The sequence below is a fragment of the Dipodomys spectabilis genome, unplaced genomic scaffold (genome assembly GCF_019054845.1).
Source record: "Dipodomys spectabilis isolate Male_0828 unplaced genomic scaffold, ASM1905484v1 ptg000554l, whole genome shotgun sequence".
NCBI lineage: Eukaryota > Metazoa > Chordata > Mammalia > Rodentia > Heteromyidae > Dipodomys > Dipodomys spectabilis.
In genome coordinates this window covers 870263-893802 of record NW_024871231.1, presented here as the reverse complement: position 1 = coordinate 893802, position 23540 = coordinate 870263, and positions in this window count along the sequence as shown.

The following is a 23540-nucleotide window of genomic DNA, read 5'->3' as shown; positions in this document are numbered from 1 at the left end:
AAGCATTCTAACTACTCCTCTTTTGGTTTGTTTGTTTCTTTTCTTTTCTTGTAAGTTGGAAGAGTTGAAGTCTAGGCCTGGGTGCTGTCTATCCTAGAGCTTTTCAGCTAAAACCAAGCGCTTTACCACTTGAGCTACAGCACCCCTTCAGGTTTTTGGTGGGTCACTAGAGAGAATTGTCCATCTCAAGGAATTTCCTGCCCAGGCTGGCTTTGGACCATGATCCTCAGCTCTCAGGCTCCTGAGTAGTTAGGATGACAGGCGTTAGTCACTGGTGCCCAGCTTCCATTTCAAGTTTCTAAGTGGTGAATAGGAGATAATAGTCTCATGGGAACTTTTGTGTCTGGGATAGTTTAGAACCCAGATCCTCACATCTCAGTTTCTTGAGTAGGCAGGGTGACAGACCTCAGCTACAGACACCTAGATCATAACTCTCTGTTGCAAAGAGCCATGGGGAATGCACTGAAAATTTGGGGGTACTGTTCTAAGGTCTTTTGCTCAAGGCTAGAGCTCTACTACTGTGAACCACAGCTCAGAGTTTCACAAATCAGCCCCCGAGTATCTTGGATGACAGTGGTGAGTGAACCAGCAACTTCTGGTTCCGTGGAGCTGGGTTGCAGTGGTTTACCTCTGGCTAAGTCAGGTAAGATGGCAGCTGCAAGCACCAGCCTCCATGCTTGTTCTGTGATGAGGTATATTTGCAGTACTATCCTTATATTGTTGCAGTCAGAACATTCTATTTTATTTTTTTTTGGTGCCAGTCCTGGGTCTTGAGAAAGGGTCTAGACACAGTCCCGAAGCTTTTATGCTCAAAGCCAGTGCTCCACTGCTTAAGCGACAGCACAACTAGATTTTTCTGTGCACAAGGGAGTGAGGAATCGAACTCAGGGCTTTGTACGTAGTAAGCGAGCAATCTACAAACAAGCCCGATGACTGACAAGTGTATGAACACATAAATATGTAGATTGATAGATAGATAAATAGATGCATATATATATATATATATATATATATATATATATATATATAGCAAGAGAGAGATATATGTATACTAGGAAATTGCACATAAAATATTATTACAAATTATTGGAATTTAAATTATTCCTTCCTTTTTTAAGTAACATGATTGAATAAATAATAAAGTATTAATTGAAAATTAGTCAATGTAGTTTTATATAATCATACACTAACTATTAATTTAATTAGTACTTTTTTTTCTTTTATTTTACATTGTGAAAATACTATACAGAGAGGTTACAATTACATGGGCAAGATAATGAGTAAATTTCTTATCAAGCATCGTAGCCTCTTCCTTTTTGTTTCCCCTTCCTATCTTTTCCCATTCTCTCCCCGCCCCTCACCCCCATACACAATCATCGTTCCAAGCACTCCCCCCACAGTTGTAAAGATCATATTTTGACATAACGACTTGTACATTTCATTGTTGCAATAGGTCCACCTGTATCCCTATTTAAACGATTTGTTTTTTCCCTTCCCCTCCACAAATTATACCGACATCAAGTACAGTGAAAGCAGGGGTTATAAAGTGGGGAGGGACATAGAAAGCAACAAAGAAATAATCTTATAAATGTGTTAGAAACAATCACATGAAAGATAAAACACATTTGAATACATATCTTAGGGTTCATTTCCCGGAAATCAATTTATTTGACCTTTTCTGCTTGACTCAGACATATACTAGATATTGCAAATGAGGGAAATCATGGGACCTATGTTTCTTTGGGCATGGATTACTTCACTTAATATAATTTTTCCAAGTCTTTCCATTTCCTAACAAATGGGGCAATGTCATTCTTTCTGATGGAGGCATAGAATTCCATTGTGTATATATACCACATTTTCTTGATCCATTCATCTACTGAGGGGCATCTGAGCTGGTACCATATCTTAGCTATGGTAAATAATGCTGCAATAAACATAGTCGTGCGGGTAGCTTTAATGTGGTCTTGTTTGTGAACATTTGGGTAAATGCCCAAAAGTGAAATTGCTGGGTCATAGGGGAGCTCTATGTGGAATCTTTCGAGGAACCTACATACTACTTTCCAAAGTGGTTGAAGAAGTATACACTCCCACCAACAATGCAGTAAGGTTCCCTTCTGTCCACATCTGCTCCAGCACCTGTTGTTATTATAGTTCTTGATTATAGCCTTTCTAACTGGGGTGAGGTGGTATCTCATGTTATTTTGATTTGCATTTCTTTAATGGCTAGGAGGTTGAACATTTCTTCAGGTGTCTATTGGCCATCCTTCTTTCCTCTTCAGAGAAGTTTCTCTTAAAGACTTTAGCCCACTTATTTATTGGGCAGTTGTTTCTTTGAAGATTTGTTTTTGGAGGATTTAATATTTTGAGTTCTAGGTATACTTTAGATATGAGACGCTTGTCCATTGTATGACTAGTGAAGATTTTCTCCTAATCCGTGGGCTTTGATTGATCTTACTAGCTATGTCCTTTGCCATGCAGAAGCTCTGCAATTTCATGCCATCCCATTTGTCCAACCTTTCTTTGATTTGTTGCTTTTCCAGCTCTTTATTAAGAAAATTTCGGCCTGTGCCAAGGAGACCTAGGGTTTCTCCTATTACACCCTATAATGTTTTCAGAGTGTCTGCTTTGACTCTGAGGTTTTTGATCTTTTTGGAGTTGATTCTGGTGCACGGTGATATATAAGGATCTAGCTTATTTTTCTAAAAGTAGTTAACCAATTTTGCCACCACCATTTACTGCAGAGGCTCTTCCTTCTAAGAGATCACCAGAAAAATAAGCATGAATGGGGCTGTGACTCAATGGCAGAGCGCTACCCTTGAGCAAAAGGAGCTCAAGAGCAGGGCCTAGGATCATAGTACAATAGAGTACCCGCCCTCCCCCAAAAAGGAGGCAATAACTACATGGATCTCTGTATGGATGATGGGCATTCAGCAGGTTGCCCATCCCCAGCCACCCCAACCTGGTCAAACTGGGACAAGCCCTCATAGAGTACTAAGTGTGAGCCAGCAGCTTGACCAAAGCACCTTCTGCCATTTAATAACTGAAGACCTGAAGGCTTTGCCTGGGCTAGTGTGTGCAACGGGTGCATAATGTTCTGTCTGAGGCATCCCATTGGGACACTTTGCAGCCAGCCACTGCTTCCAGAGAGTCCACAGTCCCTAGGTTGGAGGAGTTGTCCAAGGTTCTCTCTGCATAGTCTCTATCCCTGTGTAGGATGTGAGCCTAGACCTCTGGGGCCTGGTGGCTATCACTCATCTATCATTCCTCATTGCCAAGTCAAAAGCTAGTCCCAAATCTTGGCATAGATATGAAATAATCAGCTATTTCTACGCCAAAAGGGGTAATTCAATAAATCCCACTCTCATAATTCCCATTAGAAGTGGGCTGCGAATGTGGCTTAGTGGTAGAGTGCTTACATAGCACAAATGAAGCCCTGAGTTTCATTCTTCAGTACCACAGAAACAGAAAAAGCCAAAAGTGGCACTGTGGTTTAAGTGAGAGAGTGCTAGCCTTGAGCAAAAGAAGCTCAGGAACATACCCAGACCCTGAATTCAAGCCCCAAGACCTGCAAAAAGAAAAAAAAAAGTGAGTCTGGTGAGACATATTCTTCTGGGACACAGAGGAGAGCCAAGGTTATAAGTAAGAGGTAGAGTAGAACGCAGGTGCTGCTGGCTCACCCCTGTAATCTTAGTTACTCAGGAGGCTGAGATCTGAGGATCCCAATTACTAACAAAAAGTCTATATGAGACATTTTTCTTCAATTAAACACCCAAAAAGCAAGAAGTAGAGCAGTGGTTCTAGTAGTAGAGTGCTAGCCTTAAGCACAAAAGCTCAGGGTTAGGATAACATCCAGACCATAAATTTAAACATCAGGACTGGCACACACACACACACACACACACACACACACATACACACACGCACACACACACACACGCATTCTCGCGCGTGTGCACACACGCACATGCACACACAACACACCAAGATAGAGCATTTGCCAGTCACTCTGCACAAAGTTCCATCTATAGCAACTCAATAATAAAAAAAAGGGAGAAGGGAAGGAAAGATTTGCTCCAGGAGGTGATATAACCAGTGCCAAAATTCCACAGGAGTTCTAAGGCATGGAACCGGACAGAGAGCCTCAGGCAGAAGGTCCATCATGGGCAAAGGTCCTTATGTGTCGTATGGAGCAAGTGGTGTAGGTGGAATGAAGGTTCTGTGGCTTCAGACATTCTGGCAGAACATTCAAGGCTGGGTCAAGGTTTGTTGAGACACAGGTAGGGCAAATGGTGGGTTCCCAGAATGGGCCCAGGGGGAAGATTAGCTTGTCTTTTCACCATGGACTCCAGCCATTTCCTGTGGCTGGAAGCCTATTTTTCACACCTCCTGACCCTCAGGCCTCCTTTGCATGGAGGATTCAAGGCAAACACAGGGAAGAATGCTTGCTTAAGAAAAGCTTCTAGAGGGGGGGACCAAGATGGCGACAGGGCAGTAGGGAAACGCCACAGCTCTCTCCAACCAAAAGAGAGTTCGAGTTCCAACGTTTAATCTCCCCAAGAGACTGACAACAACAAAAAGACGAACACTCAGAGAAAAACCAGAGGTGGAAAATAACAAAAAAAGAAAGAGAGGAAAAGAAGAATTTCAGAACAGAGAAGAGCGAAGACCCCTCCCCCAACCTTTACTGGCCGCGCGGCAGTGCGCCAAGCCGCCGGCCAGCCGGCCCGGCGGGGCCTGCCGGAGCCACAGAGACACAGGGGGCTGCTTGCAGATCACCAGGTACCGGATTGCAGAACAGCGGATCGCCAGGAACAGAGAAACCTACCAGCCGGGAGTCTCCACGAGGATCCCACCCCCACCCCTCACTCTCCACCGGAGCGGAGAGGCTCCATCCCGCCAAAGCCGCCCTGCACCAGCAGCGCGACAAAGGGACCTGTCCACAGACCACCCGCCCAATCGCGATCGCAACTACCCGGCGGGGGGCCGCCCAACCCAGCCCGCAACCACCCCAACTGAACTCGGACTGCAACAACAACTGACGGACTGCAACAACAACTGACGACCTACAGGGTGAGTACCCATCAGGGGACAGAGAATTAATCAAGGGAGACCAGAGCTGGAGGGAATCCCCAGACCCTGACCTAGACTCCCTACCCCAACACCCGGACCACAGGACCCACTAAAACTGGGAACTGTTCGAGAGCTCCACCAGCTGGTGGAGCACACTCTGCTGGCCAGGCCAGAGCAAGAGCGCCCCTGGAAGGGAGCTTAAATGCCCAAGCCAGGAACAGCGCCCCTGGGTCAAGACTACCAACCATAGAAGAAATTTGAACTGTGTCCTCCAGGCTGCATAACCTAGGTGGTATACACATTAGCACAGGCCTAACGAGGGCACTCCAGGCTGGGGCCGGAACCAGGCCAGGGGACCGGTGCCTGAACAAAGCAAAAAGGGTCAGAAGTGAGGCTGTGGCTCAAATGGTAGGGTGCCAGCCCTGAGCTGAAGAGCTGAGGGACAGCACCCAAACCTAGAGTTCAAGCCCACAACCAGCCCAAAACAAACAAACAAAAACACATCAGGAGCCCATAGCAGACTCCAGTATTTGGGAGAGTGCATCCAGAGCATCTGATCTTCCCAAGAGCACCCTCAGGAGCAAACACAAGCAGTCTAGGCTGCTCAACCCTTCCAAAGGCGGGAATTGCTACAGCAGAGAGCTGAGAATCCTAAGTAAGTCAGAATAGCAGCTGGAAATAGGCTCCCAACAGAATCCAGATCAGGCACAGACTCTCTCTACCAATACAGAATCAGCAACCAAGCAAAGACAGACACACCAAAACAAGATTGAAGAGCAGTCTCCTGAACCCCCATGCGAAAATCACAAGGTTTACCACTACCCAGGACAGCAAGCTCACCTCAAAAGCCAGCAGCCACGCAGGGGAGAGCCCCAGTGGGAGAAAAGCAGGAATGGAAGACAAAAACTACATCCAAGGGTTGCTGGAGGCAATGACTCAAGAAATAAAGCGAGAAATGGATCAGAAATTGAAAGAGCACAAGGATGAACTATCAAAAGATATACAGGATATCAAACAAAAATTGGATGCAAAAATAGAAGCTGCACAAACCTCAGTAAGAAGTGAGATAAACGCCAAATTAGAGGTAATGCATACTGATCTCACCTCATTGAGAGGTGAGATCAGTCCTCTGAGAACCAACATTGAATCCATAAATGGATCCATTTCCACCATGCAAACCACAATAGAAGCCACGGTCAACAGAGTGAATGAAATGGAAGGTAGAGTGTCAGATACAGAAGACAGAATACACCAACTGGACCAAAAAGTGACAGATATGGAAAAATCACTCAAATTAAACCAAAGGGAAATTCAAGAGCAAGCAGATAATGCTAAAAAATTTAACCTTCGCATAATCGGAGTGGACGAAGGTGAGGAATTCCAGAGCAAGGGAATGCAACACCTATTTAACAAGATAGTCAATGAAAATTTTCCCCACCTCAAAAACGACCATCTTAACTACATCACAAAAGCTTATCGAACACCCAACAAGCAAGATCCCAGGAGAAACACTTCTAGGCACATAATAGTAAAAATGATGGATCTGAATAATAAGGAAACAATCCTGCATGCAGCAAAAATGAAGAAGGAGCTATACTACAACGGGAAAAAAATTAGAATCACTGCAGATCTCTCCACACAAACAATGAATGCAAGAAAAGCCTGGGAAAGCACCATACGAGCCTTGAGAGCCAATAACTGCCAACCCAGACTGATATACCTGGCAAAGCTAGCATTCACATTCGATGGAGAACTGAAAACTTTTAATAGCAAAGAAAAACTAAATGAATACATAAACATTAAGCCAGCATTACAAAGAATTCTAAGAGGGGGGACACAACCTGAAGAAAGCAACCAGGAACTGGGACCTGCCCCAAACAGGCATTACTCAAAGTCTAACTGAGCAAGCACAGGAGGAAAGGAAAGAAGAAAAACTTAGGAAAACGGAATGGCAGGGACAACAATGCATCTCTCTATACTTTCTCTGAATATAAATGGGCTGAATTCGCCAATTAAAAGAAAACGAACTGAGGACTGGATCAGAAAACAAGACCCATCCATCTGTTGCCTTCAGGAGACCCACCTCTCAGCCAAACATACAAACAAACTCAGAGTGAAGGGGTGGAAAAGGATCTACCAATCAAATTCCCCCAATAAGAAAGCAGGTGTAGCTATCCTGATATCTGACAAAATAAACTTTTCATTAAAATCAGTACAGAAAGACAAGGACGGACACTACATATTAATAAAGGGAACAATCCAAGAGGAGGATATAACCATCATCAACTTATATGCCCCAAATATCGGTGCACCCAGATATGTTAAACAAATGCTCTCAAACTTACAGAATAAAATAGATCCCAATACGATAATACTAGGAGACTTTAACACGCCACTCTCACCAAAGGACAGGTCTACCAACCAGAGGATTGGCAAAGAAGCTACCGAATTAAGTGAGGCCATACTTCAAGCGGAATTAACTGACATCTACCGAGTATTTCACCCTAAAACAACACAGTACACATTCTTCTCAGCAGCTCATGGAACTTTCTCCAAAATAGACCATATCATAGTTCATTCAAGGAACTTAAGCAAATACAAAGGGATCGACATAATCCCCTGTATCCTATCTGACCACAGGGGAATCAAGCTAGCTCTCAATAACAAAGCATACCGCAGAAATTTCTCTAATACATGGAAATTGAACAGCACACTCCTTAACAAGGCCTGGGTAACAGAAGAGATCAGAGAAGAAATAAAGCATTTCCTACAACTCAATGAAAATGAAAACACCTCTCAAAGAAACTTGTGGGACACAGCAAAAGCAGTCCTGAGGGGCAAATTTATTGCCCTCAGTGCCCACATCAAGAGAATGGAGACAGACCAAGTAAATAATCTCATGTTGCAACTAAAACAGCTAGAAAAACAAGAAAAAATGGGACCTAAAGCTACTAGACGAAGCCAGATAACCAAATTGAGAGCAGAGATTAACCAATTAGAAAATCAGAAAACCATAACTAAAATAAACCAAACAAAAAGCTGGTTCCTTGAAAAAATAAACAAAATTGATGGCCCGTTGGCAAGATTAATTAAAAAAAGAAGAGAGGAAACCCATATTAATAGGATTAGGGATGCCAAGGGAAACATCACAACACGTACCCAAGATATCCAAACAATTCTAACAGACTACTTTCAAAAGCTATACTCCCTAAAGGAAGAAAACCTGGCGGAAATGGATGCATTTTTAGAGAAATACAAGTTACCCAAACTGAGCAAAGAAGAAGTTAACCAATTAAATAAGCCAATATCCTATAATGAGACACAGGAAGCTATCAAAAGTCTTCCAACAAAAAAAAGCCCAGGACCAGATGGATTCACAGCAGAATTCTATAAGACCTTTAAAGAAGAACTAATACCCATACTCCTCAAGCTCTTCAGAGAAACAGAGGAGGGAGCTATCCCAAACTCATTCTACGAAGCCAATATCACACTCATCCCCAAACCAGGCAAAGACCCAACCAAAAAGGAGAATTACAGGCCAATCTCCTTGATGAACACAGATGCAAAGATCCTTAACAAGATTCTAGCTAACAGAATCCAGAAACACATTAAAAAAATAATACACTATGATCAGGTAGGCTTCATCCCAGAGACACAGGGATGGTTTAACATACGTAAGTCAATAAATGTAATCCAGCATATCAACAGAGCCAAGGTCAAGAATCACATGATTATCGCCACAGATGCAGAAAAGGCCTTTGATAAAATTCAACATTCATTCATGCTAAAAGCTCTGGAGAAAATAGGAATAGAAGGAACATTTCTAAAAACAATAAAAGCCATATATGACAGACCAATAGCCAATATTATACTTAATGGGGAAAAGCTACAACCAATCCTCCTAAAAGCAGGAACAAGGCAAGGATGCCCGCTGTCTCCACTCCTCTTCAACATAGTCCTCGAACCCTTAGCCAGGGCAATAAGGCAAGAAAAAGACATTAAAGGGATCCGCATAGGGAAAGAAGAAGTGAAACTATCCCTTTTTGCAGACGACATGATACTATACCTCCACGATCCCAAAAACTCCATCCCCAAACTTTTAGAAATCATAAGTCACTTCGGCAAAATAGCAGGATACAAAATAAACCCACAAAAATCAGTTGCCTTCCTATACACTGATAACGCACAGGAAGAGAGGGAAATAAAGGGAGCAACCCCATTCACAATAACCTCCCAAAAAATAAAATATTTAGGAATTAACCTAACCAAAGATGTAAATAACTATTTAATGAGAACTATAAAAAGTTAAAGAAAGAAATTCCAGAAGACACTAGGAAATGGAAAGACCTCCCATGCTCCTGGATAGGCCGACTTAATATAGTAAAGATGGTGATACTTCCAAAACTAATATACAAATTCAATGCAATTCCTATTAAAATCCCAATGACGTACATCACTGAAATACAGAAAACAGTCCAAAAATTTATATGGAACAACAAAAGACCTAGAATAGCCAAAACAATTCTAGGGGATAAAGACAATATGGGAGGGCTATCCATGCCGAACTTCAAACTCTACTACAGAGCTATAATCACAAAGACAGCATGGTACTGGCACAAAAACAGACCCGAAGACCAATGGAACAGAATAGAAGATCCAGATATAAATCCACAGGCCTACAGCCAGCTGATATTCGACAAAGGAGCCAAAGACATACAATGGAAGAAACACAGCCTCTTCAACCGCTGGTGCTGGGAAAACTGGTCAGCCACATGCAGAAAACTAAAAGTGGACCCCAGCCTATCACCATGCACCAACATCAACTCAAAATGGATTAAAGACCTTAACATTAAACCTGAATCTCTGAAACTACTGCAGGACAGAGTAGGAGAGGCACTTGAACTAATAGGCACAGGAAGGAACTTCCTGAACAGAGTCCCAGGGTCACAACAAGTTGGAGAGAGACTCGACAAATGGGACTACCTTAAAATAAAAAGCTTCTGCACAGCTAAATCTATCGCAACTAAGCTAGAAAGACAACCAACTAATTGGGAAAAAATATTTACCAGCAATATATCAGACAAGGGGTTAACATCCTGTATATACAGGGAACTCAAGAAACTAATCCCTCCCAAACCTAACAAACCAATTACTAAATGGGCAAGGGAACTAAAGAGGGACTTCTCAAATGAAGAAATAAAAATGGCAAAGAAACACATGAGGAAATGTTCATCATCCCTGGTGGTGAAGGAAATGCAAATAAAGACAACCCTGAGATACCACCTTACCCCAGTCAGAATGTCCCACATCCACAAATCAGCCAACGACAAATGCTGGAGGGGATGTGGAGAAAGAGGAACCCTATTACACTGCTGGTGGGAATGTACACTTATACAACCACTTTGGAAAGCAGTCTGGAGGGTCCTTAGAAAGCTAAAGATTGACCTCTCTTACGACCCAGTCATACCACTTCTAGGCATCTACCCTGAACAACAGGAACCAATATACAAGGACACGTGCACCTCCATGTTTATTGCAGCACTGTTCACAATAGCTAGGATATGGAAACAACCTAGGTGCCCCACCACAGATGAATGGATCCAAAAATTGTGGTATCTATACACAATGGAATATTATGCAGCCATTAGAAATGACAAAATAATGGCATTTGCAGGGAAATGGATGGAGCTAGAAGGAATCATGTTGAGCGAGGTAAGCCAAGAACGAAGAGACAAACGGTACATGGTCTCCCTCATAAGTGGATGCTAAATCCAAAAGGTTAGGTGATATGACAAAACTAACAGGACTTAAGAAACAAAGAACTCCCGCTCATCTGGTTGAACCACTACTAAATATCCTCATGCTGCTGATCACAAATATGGTATATAACATGTGAACACTGTTATATATTACAGACTGTGGTAGACAATTTGCTCCAGGGAAGTTAGAATGAACTTGTGACTTCGAAATTATGTAATCAATTAATCACAATCAAAAAAAAAAAAAAAAAAGAACCTCGGGGAAGGGAGGGAGGGAGGGGATGGTAGGGGGAAAACAATGGAGGGGGTAACAATGTTCAAGAGGAAGTGTACTCATAACCTCACTCATGTAACTGTAACCCTCTGTATAGTAGCTTTACAATTAAAAAAAAAAAAAAAGAAAATCTTCTAGCACAATGCCAGAAGTGGCTCAACCCCTGTAAATCCTAGCTACTCAGAAGACTGAGATCAGAGATCATGAGTCAAGCCAGCTCAGGTGAGAAAAGTTAGTGAGACTGTTCTTGCAGATTAACTACAAAAGCCAGAAATGGAGCTGTGGCTCAAGTGGTAGCGTGCCAGCCTTGAGGGAAAAAGTTAAGAGACCAGAGGCCAGACCCTGAGTTCAAGCCCTAGCATTGGCACCTAAAAAAATAAAGAAAAGCTTTCAGGAGCTACTGAAAGGTCAGATCAGCCAGGTGCCAGTGACTCAGACCTCTCCTCCTAGCTCCTCAGGAAGCTGAGATATGAGGATTACGGTTCAAAACCAACCCCAGGCAGGAATTCCGGGAGACTCTGATCTAAAAGGAACCTCCTGAATACTGGAATTGGCCCTGTGACTCAAGTGGCAAGCTGAAGAGCTGGGGGACAGCATCCAGGCCCAGAGTTCAAGCCCCATGACCAACACCTGGCCTTCTTGGACCTCACTCTGTGACTCTAGGCAGAGTACTTTCCAGTGGGCCCCTGAGGATCTCCCAACGTCTTGGTGTTCTACAAGTCTTGAGTGCAGCCTCTTTTGAGGCCTTTTCCTATAGAGCAGGCCACAGTATCAGAGAAGAATCCAGCCCTGGGGTACGGAGGTCATTGGTCGGGTCATCAGAATGGCATCTGTCATGGGTGCAGTGTGCATCTGACCAGGCAATCGACGTCTCAGATCATAGTTCTGGGCCAGGAGGGGCAAGGGCTGCAAAATGGCACAGCAGGTAACACCCACTCATACAAGTATCACAACAGTGTTAATCATCAGGCACACCTTGAGCAGGTGTTGAGTTGGGCTCATGATAGACTTGTAGGCTCAGGAATCTAAAGCCGGCTGGCTGCTGCTTGTAGCAGTCGCTATCTCTAGAGTCCCAGAGCTCAGAGCCCTGCTTTCCTCACCAGTGCGTGGGGGTATATGAAGGTCTGCAATCGTGGGCCGACTACAAAAGAGCATCCATAGTGTCCTTCCCTGGGTCCTGTGGCCCCATGCACGGATGAAGGGGCAGGTTCCATGGTACTAACTTCCATGGCCCAGAACCCTCAGTCCAAGAAGGACTTAGGGAGAAAGTACTTGATCCGCTTTGAGAGTTTACTATGTCTATGCCTCAGGACTGCCCCCAGTTCTAGCTCAGCTCATCATTACTACCTTCCTCTGTGTGTGTGTGTGTGTGTGTGTGTGTGTATGTGTGTGTGTGTAAAGAACACTGCTGGTGGAATATCAATACCAAATTTCAAACTCTACTATAAAGCCATAGTAATCAAAACAGCTTGGTACTGGCATAAGAACAGACCTCAGGACCAATGGAATAGAATTGAAAACCCAGAAATGAACCTACAGACCTATAGGCAACTAATCTTCGATAAGGGAGCTAAAATAATACAATGGAAGAAAGACAGCCTCTTCAGTAAATGGTGCTGGCAAAATTGGTTAACTACTTATAGAAAACTAAAACTAGATCCTTATATATCACCCTGCACCAGAATCAACTCCAAATGCATCAAAGACCTCGGAGTCAAAGCACACACTCTGAAAACATTACAGGATGGAATAGGAGAAACCCTTGGCCTCCTTGGCTCAGGCTGAAATTTTCTTAATAGAGACCCAGAAACACAACAAATTAAAGAAAGGTTGGAGAAATGGGATTGCATGAAGTTGCAGAGCTTCTGCATGGCAAAGGACATAGCTAGCAAGATCAATAGAAAGCCCACAGATTGGGAGAAAATCTTCACTAGCCATACAACGGACAAGGGTCTCATATCTAAAATATAGTTGGCATCCACATTCTTTGGCAAGACCAGCCCCAGGGTCAGCCCCATAGCTCGCCTGCCAGTAGGGTGCTTGGGGCGGTTTCTGCCATGGGGCTCTCTAGCAGGAGCGCCTTGGGCGGCACCTGAACTAGGGCCCCATCCCATCGGTTTGCCCATCAGTACCTGCACCTTGAGCAGGACTCGCCCTTTAGGTCTCCCTCCATCCCCTGGATTCAGGGCAGAACAGATGCAAGGGCCTGACTGGGCCCACCCACTTCCTTCTGCTCCCACCTGCATCACAGGGACAGACTCGCGACAAAGCCCTGCCCTTTCAGGCTTGCTGGCATCTGTTTCCTGAGCCTGGTCCCGCCCCATTTTTCCTGCTGCTTCTCTGATCCCAGGCAAGACCCACAAACCAGTGCTTTGTTCCCAGTAGGCCTTTTGCAGCCCTGGTACCCCAGGCAAGACCCTCAGGTTGAGGCCCCAGCAACTCTTCCTCCACCCCGCATCAGCCCATGGCAGCAGGACAGCTCCAGATGTCATTTCCTGGAAAGCAGAGAATGGCCCTGGCCTGGAAGGGATGAGGTTGGAGCAAGCTCCAAGACTGGGAACTGACTCTTAATGGCCCATGGAGACTTTGCCATTCTGAGAGGGCCAGGCTGCCCAGGAGGGGTGGGATAAGTGGAAGGGGCATGAAACTTAGGACAGGGGCAGGCCAGGAATGGAGGAGGTAGGGCTGATGGGGGAAATGGAGGAGCAAGGATGGAGCAGATGGGGATGGGGTCTCGGTGTTGTGCCTGCTGGGCCCCTAGGCCCCTATGGTTAGGAGAAGCAGGAGAGGGACTGGCGGGGCAGGAGAGGCAGGAGCAGTCAGTGGGAAAGGGCTGGCCAAGCAGGGAAGAGGAAGGCAGGATTTCTAGGCTTCCTCAATGAGAACCAACCCGGGCTGCCAGGGAGGGGCAGCAAATGGGGAGCAGGCCAACCCAGCAGTGTGGGTGGACTTAGTAGGCGGAGCCCTCAGAGACCAGTAGGGGAGAAGGGGTGGGCCTCCATTTGGGAAATCTTGAAGTTGGCCTTCAGGGAAGGGAGAAAGTAGGAAGGGAGAATTCGGGGCTGCTGCCATCTGCCTGCGGGGGGGGGGGGAGGGGCTAGGCCTCCCTTGGGCTTTGCTACAACACATTCGACCATACCAGTGGGGCCACAGGGCACCAGCACCTCCTCCTAGACTAATATCCTGGGATGAGGGAATGTAGGAGATAGGAAAGGCTGCCCTCAACCTGTGGGTCCCCTCTGGCTACTGAGGCCTCTCTAATTCAGACCCACTGTGGCTGACATGGCCCAGGAGCCAACAGAGAGCCTTGGATCTGTGTGTGGCTGTGGCATTGAGAGGTCATTTCCCAGGGAAATGGGTGAGCATGGGGGAGGGAACTCAAGACACATCTGGGAGCAGTGGAGGAGAGAGCCTCCCACAGGAATGCAGGCCAGCTTCTGGATTTCCCACACAGATCAGACTTGGTTGCATAGGGCTGGACAGCCAAGAGGGATCCAAGAAGGAGCTAGGGATGGGAGTGGGGTGAGGGGGTTGGGAATCAGCTGGTGACCTCTCCAGGTGGGGTGAGAAAAGGCATCTCCAGAGGAAAGGAGTTGGAGGAGGCCGTGTGCACCTGCAGAGCCCACAGCAGAAACGGTCCAGGAAGGAAGAGGGGGAAACATGAGCCAGGTGCTTGGGCCTACCCCTGCCCCACCAGGGAGCCCATATCTCCCAATGAGTTGTCTCCCTGGAGTGGGGGGAGGGGTGGTATTACGCCTTTGGCTCCCTAGGTGGGGCAGGGGGCAGGGGCATGTCCCACAAGCCTTATCCAGACATGGAGAGGTCCTTCCTGCACGGGGAAGGTGGAGAGGGAAAGCACAGTGCAGAATCAAGTCCAGGAAGGAGCAATGGAGGATGCACGGTGTACAGGGAGCACCCTCTGGCTCAGCAGTGGGTGGAGCAGTGAAGGGCTGGCATGGGGGAGGGGGAGATGGGTGGTCGGTTCAGATGCGGCATCTGGTACTCTGTGTATGTGGGGGGGGTTCACCTAAAATCTATTCCCAACAGATGGAGAGACCCGCACACGCAGGAAGTGAAGAAAGCCTGGAGAGATCTTGGTGGTCATGAGTGGCCAGGGATAGAACAAGGTAGGAGGGACGAGGAGGTAAGATGGCCCCCTTTGGGGTGGTGCAGGACCTACTCAGCAACTTGGGCTTCTGGGGGCATTCGGGTGCAGATCTTATCTGTTTGTGTGTGGGGGGAACTTTGGCACGTGTGGTGGGCAGGGCTTCTAAAAGCTATTTCTGCTGGGAGGGTGGGTAGGAGGGGTTTCTAAGAGCAGGAAGATTTAAGAAGCAAAAATAAAGACATTAGGCCATGAAAAATATGTAAAATTGGAAAGGGTGTGGAAGATTTGACAGGAGAGTGCTGGGGTGAAGAGGGGCTGAATGTGGTCGAAATTAAGGAGATGTGGCTCCACCTGCTCAGCTAATCGGCAGCTCTGGCCCCATACAGCCCAGGGATGGGGGTCTCATCCAGAGGGACACTTCCAGTACACAGATCGGGGAAGAAAGAGGGGGGAAGGAGGTTGAGTCAGATACCTTCTAAGAAGTCACCCAGACTTCCATTTTCCATTGGTCTCTGTAGGCTCCAAGGTAGAAGGTGGCTTCGAGGCTTTGCGTAGAATCAGGGTCAGTATGTGAAGATCCGTGTTCAGACCCCCTTGCAGAGACCAGGGACTCGGGAGGGAGCTGGACTCAGAGCCGCAGGTCTCAAGCAGAAGAGTGCCTGCCAAGTGGGAGAAAGACACTCCGGATTATACAGGCCTGTGGAACCAGAGTCTGGGCTCTGGTGTACACACACACACACACACACACACACACACACACACGGGCCTTGCCTAGAATACCTATCTATAGGTAATGGTGAGAGAAAGATATCCTACATAGGGAATATACACATAAGGTGTCTTCAACCTAAGCCAACACGGCTTAAGGCCAGTGCAGACAGCATAGCCAATTAGATGTAGGTGGGAGTTCATCAGTAGCATTTTTTTAGGTTGCAAAAAATTTGGACAGGGAACAAATATACATATTTTTCAACCATCATATTCCACATCCTTCTTCTTCCTTCCTAGGAAACACACCCAATCAACAAAAAGGCTTAGATATGGCTCTTGACCTTGAAAGTGGAAGCAGAATATTTTGAATGTCTGAGCTGTTAATAGTGTTTTCAATAATAATGTCACATGCAACAGCCCTATGAGTCCTGCAGGTCAACACTGTACTTCCTTAGTGATGTGATAGGAATGTAAACCTTACTGGACTTGTATTGTTTTCCACTTCCTTTTCTACCACCTGGCCCAAATTATAATACAAAGTAATGGAAAGAAAAAGTAATACCATCTTAAGAAAGTCATTTAGGGTTCTGAGAATTTGGCTTCATGGTACAGTGATTGCTTAGCATGCATGAAACCCTAGGCTCAATTCCTCAGTACCACATAAACAGAAAAAGAAACACTGGAAGTGGTGCTGTGCCTCAAGTGGTAGAGTGCTAGCCTTGAGCAAAAAAAAAAACCCAAAAGCTCAGGAACATTTCCTTGGCCCTTAGTTCAAGCCCCAGAACTGGCAAAAATGTCACTTAGCTAGTAAATGCCAAATAGAGAATCCATACTTGGAATATATAATTGCTCCTTCCAACTATTACCTAACAGTAGTCCTTAATTCATGTTTTTTTTTAACCTATATTAGGATACTGTGTTTTAAAAAAACCCTTTTGTTAACAGGTCACAGCAATTAGTGCCAGGAATGTGCTTAGATATCAGGTGAAGATTAATCCTGGAAATTCAAAGATTCCATGCTTTTGAGTGGTCACTTCTAATCACAATGAGAAGGGTAGTCTAAGTGAGATTTGGAAATCTTTTTTGGTCAGTCATGGCACCAAAAAAGCAGAGGCTAATTAATAGTTTTAACAGAAGTGAAGGAATAACCCCAGCTCGAAGAAATAAATGATAATAATAACTAAATTATACCAGAAACTGTTCTAGGGAACTATTTTGGGTTATTGAAGAACTGGTTATCAACTAGGTTCATTCCACATTACCTTTAGCATTCTAAATCACTTAGGCTAGTTCTTAATCTCTGTGTGATAAGTTGTATCTCCTTTTATGTTGTTCTTTCATTCCTAATATCCTTTGCTTTCTAAAAATCTCAGTCTTTCTCTATTTCTCTATGAATATTTCCTAATATTAAATAACACCTACACAGATGGCAGAGGATGTTAATGTAAGAGTCCCATAGTTCATGAGTCATTAGTTTAACAACATGGAAAAATGAGGACTTAGTTATTCCTACCTCAATTTTTCTGAAAAGCTGCAATGTCATCATTTGATTCAAATTTCAATTCTTTCTATACATAGTGTCATTAAATGCAGTAAATTCAAACATGAGCCAGGTGCTGGTGGCTCACGCCAGTAATCCTAGCTACTCTGGAGGTTGAGACCAGAGGATTGTGGTTCAAAGCCAGACTGGTCAGGAAAGTCCATGAGACTTTTATCTTCAATTAACCACCAGAAACCCGGAAGTGGTTCTGTAGCTACAGTGGTAGAGTGCTCAACTTGAGATGAAGAGCTGAGGGACAGTGCCCAGGAGCAGAGTTCAAGCCCCATGACAAACAAAACAAGTGCAAATATGACTTTCAGTTTCCCCAAAAGGAACTACGAAGTCAATATTAATCTTCCTATGCATAAAAAATAATTCTGAAATGATTCAGTGCACCTACTTTAGTTGAGTTATTTAAGTTATGGCTTCTTTGATGGATATATTCTCTTATTTTAAAAATTACCAAATATTAGCTTTATAAATAAACTTTTTCTAATATTTCTTGTTTCAAAAGAGAAGTCCATACATTTGATGTCACTTGGTTTTCTCAGTTCAAAGCCAACCCAGGCAGGGGAGTCTGTCACATTGTTATCTCTAATTAAACACCAAAAAAGCCAGACATGGGGTTTTAGCTCAAGCAGTAGTGTACTAGATTTGAGGGCAGGTAGACAAGAAAGACAACTGTTCAGGGACAGGGTCCAGCCTCTGAGTTCTAGCCCCACATCCAGAAAAAACTAAGCAAATGAAGAAGCAAACAAAAAACCCACATATTTCTTTGGGACCATCCTTACAGCACTGGTTTGAGAAGAGGCTCCTTTTGCTTATCATATTCACTGGAACCTTCTTTTTGGAATCCTCATTGCTATGGTGAACTCAGGACCAGATTAAAGGAATGGATAACTGACTTTTGCAACAAGAGAATCATCTCAGGAGTTAAATATCCATGCATAAGACATTTTAAAACCTCATGTCTTTGTTTCTTTGAAGTAGAATACTTTAAAACAAAGTTATTTTCTTTTTCTATGCTGGCCTTCAAATGGCAGATTGTTTCCTTTTGTAATACTCTCAATTAGAAGTTTACAGAAAAGTTTTATATGAGTAAAAAACACACTGGAACAAGTCAGGGACAGAGTTTCCTTCAAGCCTTGGATTATTTTCTTGTACAGTAAAAAGGACAGCACAAATTAACTTGAACTTAGTCATTTCCCTATGTTCAATTCCTCTCTTGGAATCAGTATCCACTTCCCATAACAGTTCCTTCCACTTACTTCCAGGAACAATCTATGGTGCTACTCCCGGTAAAATGAATGTTTTCTGGCTTCATTGAAATAGCACAAGTACATCTTTGGACATGAGGTAACACGTGTTTCAGAGACAACTTAGTAACGAGAAAATATGGAATTGTCATGGTTTATAAAACATTATCCATGTACATATGGCCATATAAGATGATGTTAAGTAAAATGAACCTCAAGATAGGAACACAACTTGTTTTTTTCTTTTTTGTTATTGTTTTTAATGTACTAAATGTACTATGTGATTTTTTGTTTCTCTTCTATTTTCTTCCTCCCTGGTGTAACCCCTGTTTTCACTGTATTTGATGTCGTTAACCTGCACCTTACATATACGTTTTTCTAATGTGGGGAGGGGAAGGGAAATAAAACGCTGAAACAAGGAAACAGTATGACCCATTGTAACAACGAGATGAACAAGACACTATGTTGAAGACGAACTTTAAAAATTGGGGATGGGAGGGGGGAGTTTGGATGGTGGAGAGAAAAAAGATGACGGGGAAAAACAAAGAGGATGTAACAATGCTCATTAGATAATGCACTTATTAACTTACTTATGTAACTCTAACCCCTCTGTACATCATTTTCAAAATAAAAAAAATGAAAGAAATTATCCTGGAGTACATTCAGTTGAAATTTCCTATGCTCTATAAATTAAGACCAATTTTAAGTGGGAAGAAGATTCTCAGAAACATTTTTTAGTAAGTGTGTGTGTTGTTCATTAGTTCCCTAGTGTACGTAAGTTAACAGTAGGAGATACAATGAGAATAATAGGAGAAAGAGAAGTTCTGTGTTTAAATATAATGGTCCAATACACTATAGAAGACTCTGCAAAACACACCTTTGAAACAATAAAGCCAAAGCCAGTATTTAGATCTACGGGAGTGATATAGAGAAAGCATTACTATTAATGAAACATGAAGGATAAGGCCACTCTCTTTCATCTACTAACTCTAAATCATGGTAGCTAATCATGCAAATTTGTAAAAAATAGAATGGAAGAATAATTCTGGTTCCAAGTAAGTCAGATATAAGAGCATGGACTTAATTGGAAAAAAAAGGACATGTTGAGAAAGCAGGAATTATACTAGCAATGAACTGGTGGCTAAGATCACATTTCTTTTTCCATTTTTTCTTTCTTTTTCTTTCTTTCTTTATTTTTGGATGGTTGTGGGGCTTGAAGTCTGGGCCTCCACTCTTCAGTCCAAAGCTAGCGCTCTACCTCTTGAGGCACAGTGCTACTTCCAGTTTTCTGCTGGTTAATTGGAGAGAAGGGCCTCAGAAACTTTCCTACGCATGCTGGATTTGAACTGCAATCCTCAGATCTCAGCCTCGTGAGTAGCTAGCATTATACGCATGAGCCACCAGCATCCCTCTTAACATCACATTTCTAACAGTGTACACTCAGAATATGTAACGTGTATGTTTCTCTATCTTTATATGAACTCGAGTTAAAAATCTGGGCTACAGCTTTTGCACTCACAAAAATGTTTCTAGTTTAAAAGTTGATACTCCTGGAAAAATAGAACCTAAGAATGTAAAGGAGTCTGGGAAGTTCAGCTTGCATCCAGCCTGGGAGAACAGTCTTTGAGACACTATTTATAATTACCAGCCAAAAGCTGCACTGGAAGAATGGCTCATGTGATGGAATACTAGTTATAAGCAAGATTGCTGAATAAGAGCTTGAGGTTATCATATATATATATATATATATATATATATATATATATATATATATATATATATATATATATATATATACCTACAAACATGCACATACACACAGAGGCACTTATATGTGCAAACACACATATGAAACAACTCTCAAAATGTGCAGAAATGTTAGAAAATAATAAAAAAAATGTCCTAAGACTAGAATCAAGTGATAATTTTTTAATTTTAGAAAGTCCTCAAGTGAAATTTCCCCCCAAAATGCTTGAGAATATTACATAGTTAGGGACCAGAGAGAGTAAGAAAGTCAAGTAATCGTTATTTTTTTTAAATTTTATTTTATTTTATTTGTGAACATACTGTACAGAGGGGTTACAATTACACGGGCAGGATAATGCGTACATTTCTTGCCAAGCATTGCAGCCTCCTCCTTTGGTTTACCCTTCACATCCCTTCCCAGCCTCCCCCCTCCCCTTCAATCCCAATCCTTCTCCTTCCCCCTCTTCCCCCCCCCCCCCCCCCCCCCCGCACCGAAGTTGTAAAGCTCCTTTTGGACATGACAACTTGTACTTCTCATTGTTGCAACAGGTCCACCTGTATCCTTAAACAACTGGTTTTTCCCCATATCCTCCACAAGTTATACTGATATCAAATATAGTGAAAGCAGGGGGTATACTGTGGGGGAGGGACATACAAAGCAACAAAGAGATAATCTTATAAATGTGTTAGAAACACATGCATGAAAGAAAAAAACATTAAAATACATATCTAAGGGTTCATTTTCCTAACATCACATTATCTGACCTTTTCCACTTGACTCATACCTATACTAGATATTGCAAATAAGGGAAACCATGGGACCTATGTTTCTTTGGGCCTGGCTTACTTCACTTAATATAATTTTTTCCTAGCCTTTCCATTTCCTAACAAATGGGGCAATGTCATTCTTTCTGATGGAGGCATAGAATTCCATTGTGTATATATACCACATTTTCTTGATCCATTCATCTACTGAGGGGCATCTGGGTTGGTTCCATATCTTAGCTATGGTAAATCATGCTGCAATAAACATAGTTGTGCTGGTAGCTTTAGTGTGGTCTTGTTTGTAAACATTTGGGTAAATGCCCAAAAGTGGGATTGCTGGGTCATAGGGGAGCTCTATGTGAAGTCTTTTGAGGAACCTCCATACTGCTTTCCAAAGTGGTTGAACAAGTTTACATTCCCACCAACAATGAAGTAAAGTTCCTTTCTGTCCACATCCCCTCCAGCATCTGTTGTTGTTAGAGTTCTTGATTTTTGCCGTTCTAACTGGAGTGAGGTGATATCTCAATGTTGTTTTGATTTGCATTTCTTTTATGGCTAGGGATGTTGAACATTTCTTCATGTGTCTATTGGCCATCCTTCTTTCTTCTTCAGAGATGTTTTTCTTTAAGTCTTTCGCCCACTTATTTATTGGGCAGATGTTTCTTTGAGGATTTGTTGTTGGGGTGTTTAATTTTTTGAGTTCCAAGTATATTTTAGATATGAGACCCTTGTCTGTTGTATGGCTAATAAAGATCTTCTCCCAATCCATGGGCTTTCTATTGATCTTGCTAGCTATGTCATTTGCCCTGCAGAAGCTCTGCAACTTTATGCAATCCCATTTGTCCAACCTTTCTTTGATTTGTTGTGTTTCCGGGTCCCTATTCAGAAAATTTCGGCCTGAGCCAAGGAGACCTAGGGTTTCTCCTATTCCATCCTGTAATGTTTTCAGAGTGTCTGCTTTGAGTTCAAGGTCTTTGATCCATTTGGAGTTGATTCTGGTGCAGGGTGATATATAAGGATCTAGCTTTAGTTTTCTACATGTAGTTAACCAGTTTTGCCAGCACCATTTACTGAGGAGGCTGTCTTTGTTCCATTCTATTGTTTTAGCTCCCTTATCGAAGATTAGATGGCTATAGGTCTGTAGGTTCATTTCTGGGTTTTCAATTCTATTCCATTGGTCCTGAGGTCTGTTCTTATGCCAATACCAACCTGTTTTGATTACTATGGCTTTATAGTAGAGTTTGAAATTTGGTATTGATATTCCTCCAGCAGTGTTCTGTCCGTTGAGGAGCATTTTTGCTATTCGGGGTCATTTATTGTTCCATATACATTTTTGGATTGCCTCTTCTATTTCCTTGAAGAATGAGGTTGGAATTTTGATAGGTATTGCGTTGAATTTGTAGATAGCCTTGGGAAGTATTGCCATTTTCACGATGTTAATCTTTCCAATCCAGGAGCATGGGAGGCTTTGCCATCTTTTTAGTTCTCTGTTGATTTCCTTTTTCAAGATTTTAAAGTTTTCATCATAGAGGTCCTTCACTTCTTTAGTTAAGTTAATTCCTAGGTATTTTATGTTTTGTGGGGCTATTACAAATGGAGTTGCTTTCCTAATTTCAGCCACACTTTTCTCATTGTTGGCATACAGAAAAGCCATTGATTTTGGGGGGTTAATTTTATAACCTGCTACTTTGCCAAAGTTTTGAATCAGCTTGAGTAATTTGGGAGTGGAGTCTTTGGGATTCTTTAAATACAAGATCATGTCATCTGCAAAGAGGGAGAGTTTTATTTCTTCTTTCCCTATTTGGATCCCCTTTATGTCTGCATCTTGTCTTATTGCTGTAGCTAAGCATTCTAATACTAGATTGAAGAGAAGTGGAGAGAGTGGGCATCCATGTCTTGTTCCTGAGTTAAGAGGAAATGGCTTTAGTTTTTCACCATTGAGTATAATGCTGGCTGTAGGTTTGTCTTATACAGCCTTTATTGTATTGAGGAATGTTCCATGAATTCCTAATTTTTCCAAAACCTTCATCATGAAGGGGTGTTGGATCTTGTCGAATGCTTTTTCTGCATCTATTGAGATAACCATGTGGTTCTTATTCTTGCTCCTGTTGATGTGATGAATAATATTAATTGATTTGCGTATATTGAACCAGCTTTGCATCCCTGAAATGAATCCTGTTTGATGGTGGTGTATGATTTTTTGGATGAATTGTTGAAGTCGATTGGCCAAATTTTGTTGAGAAGTTTTGCATCAATATTCATCAAAGAAATGGGTCTATAGTTCTCTTTGTTTGATGAGTCCCTGCCT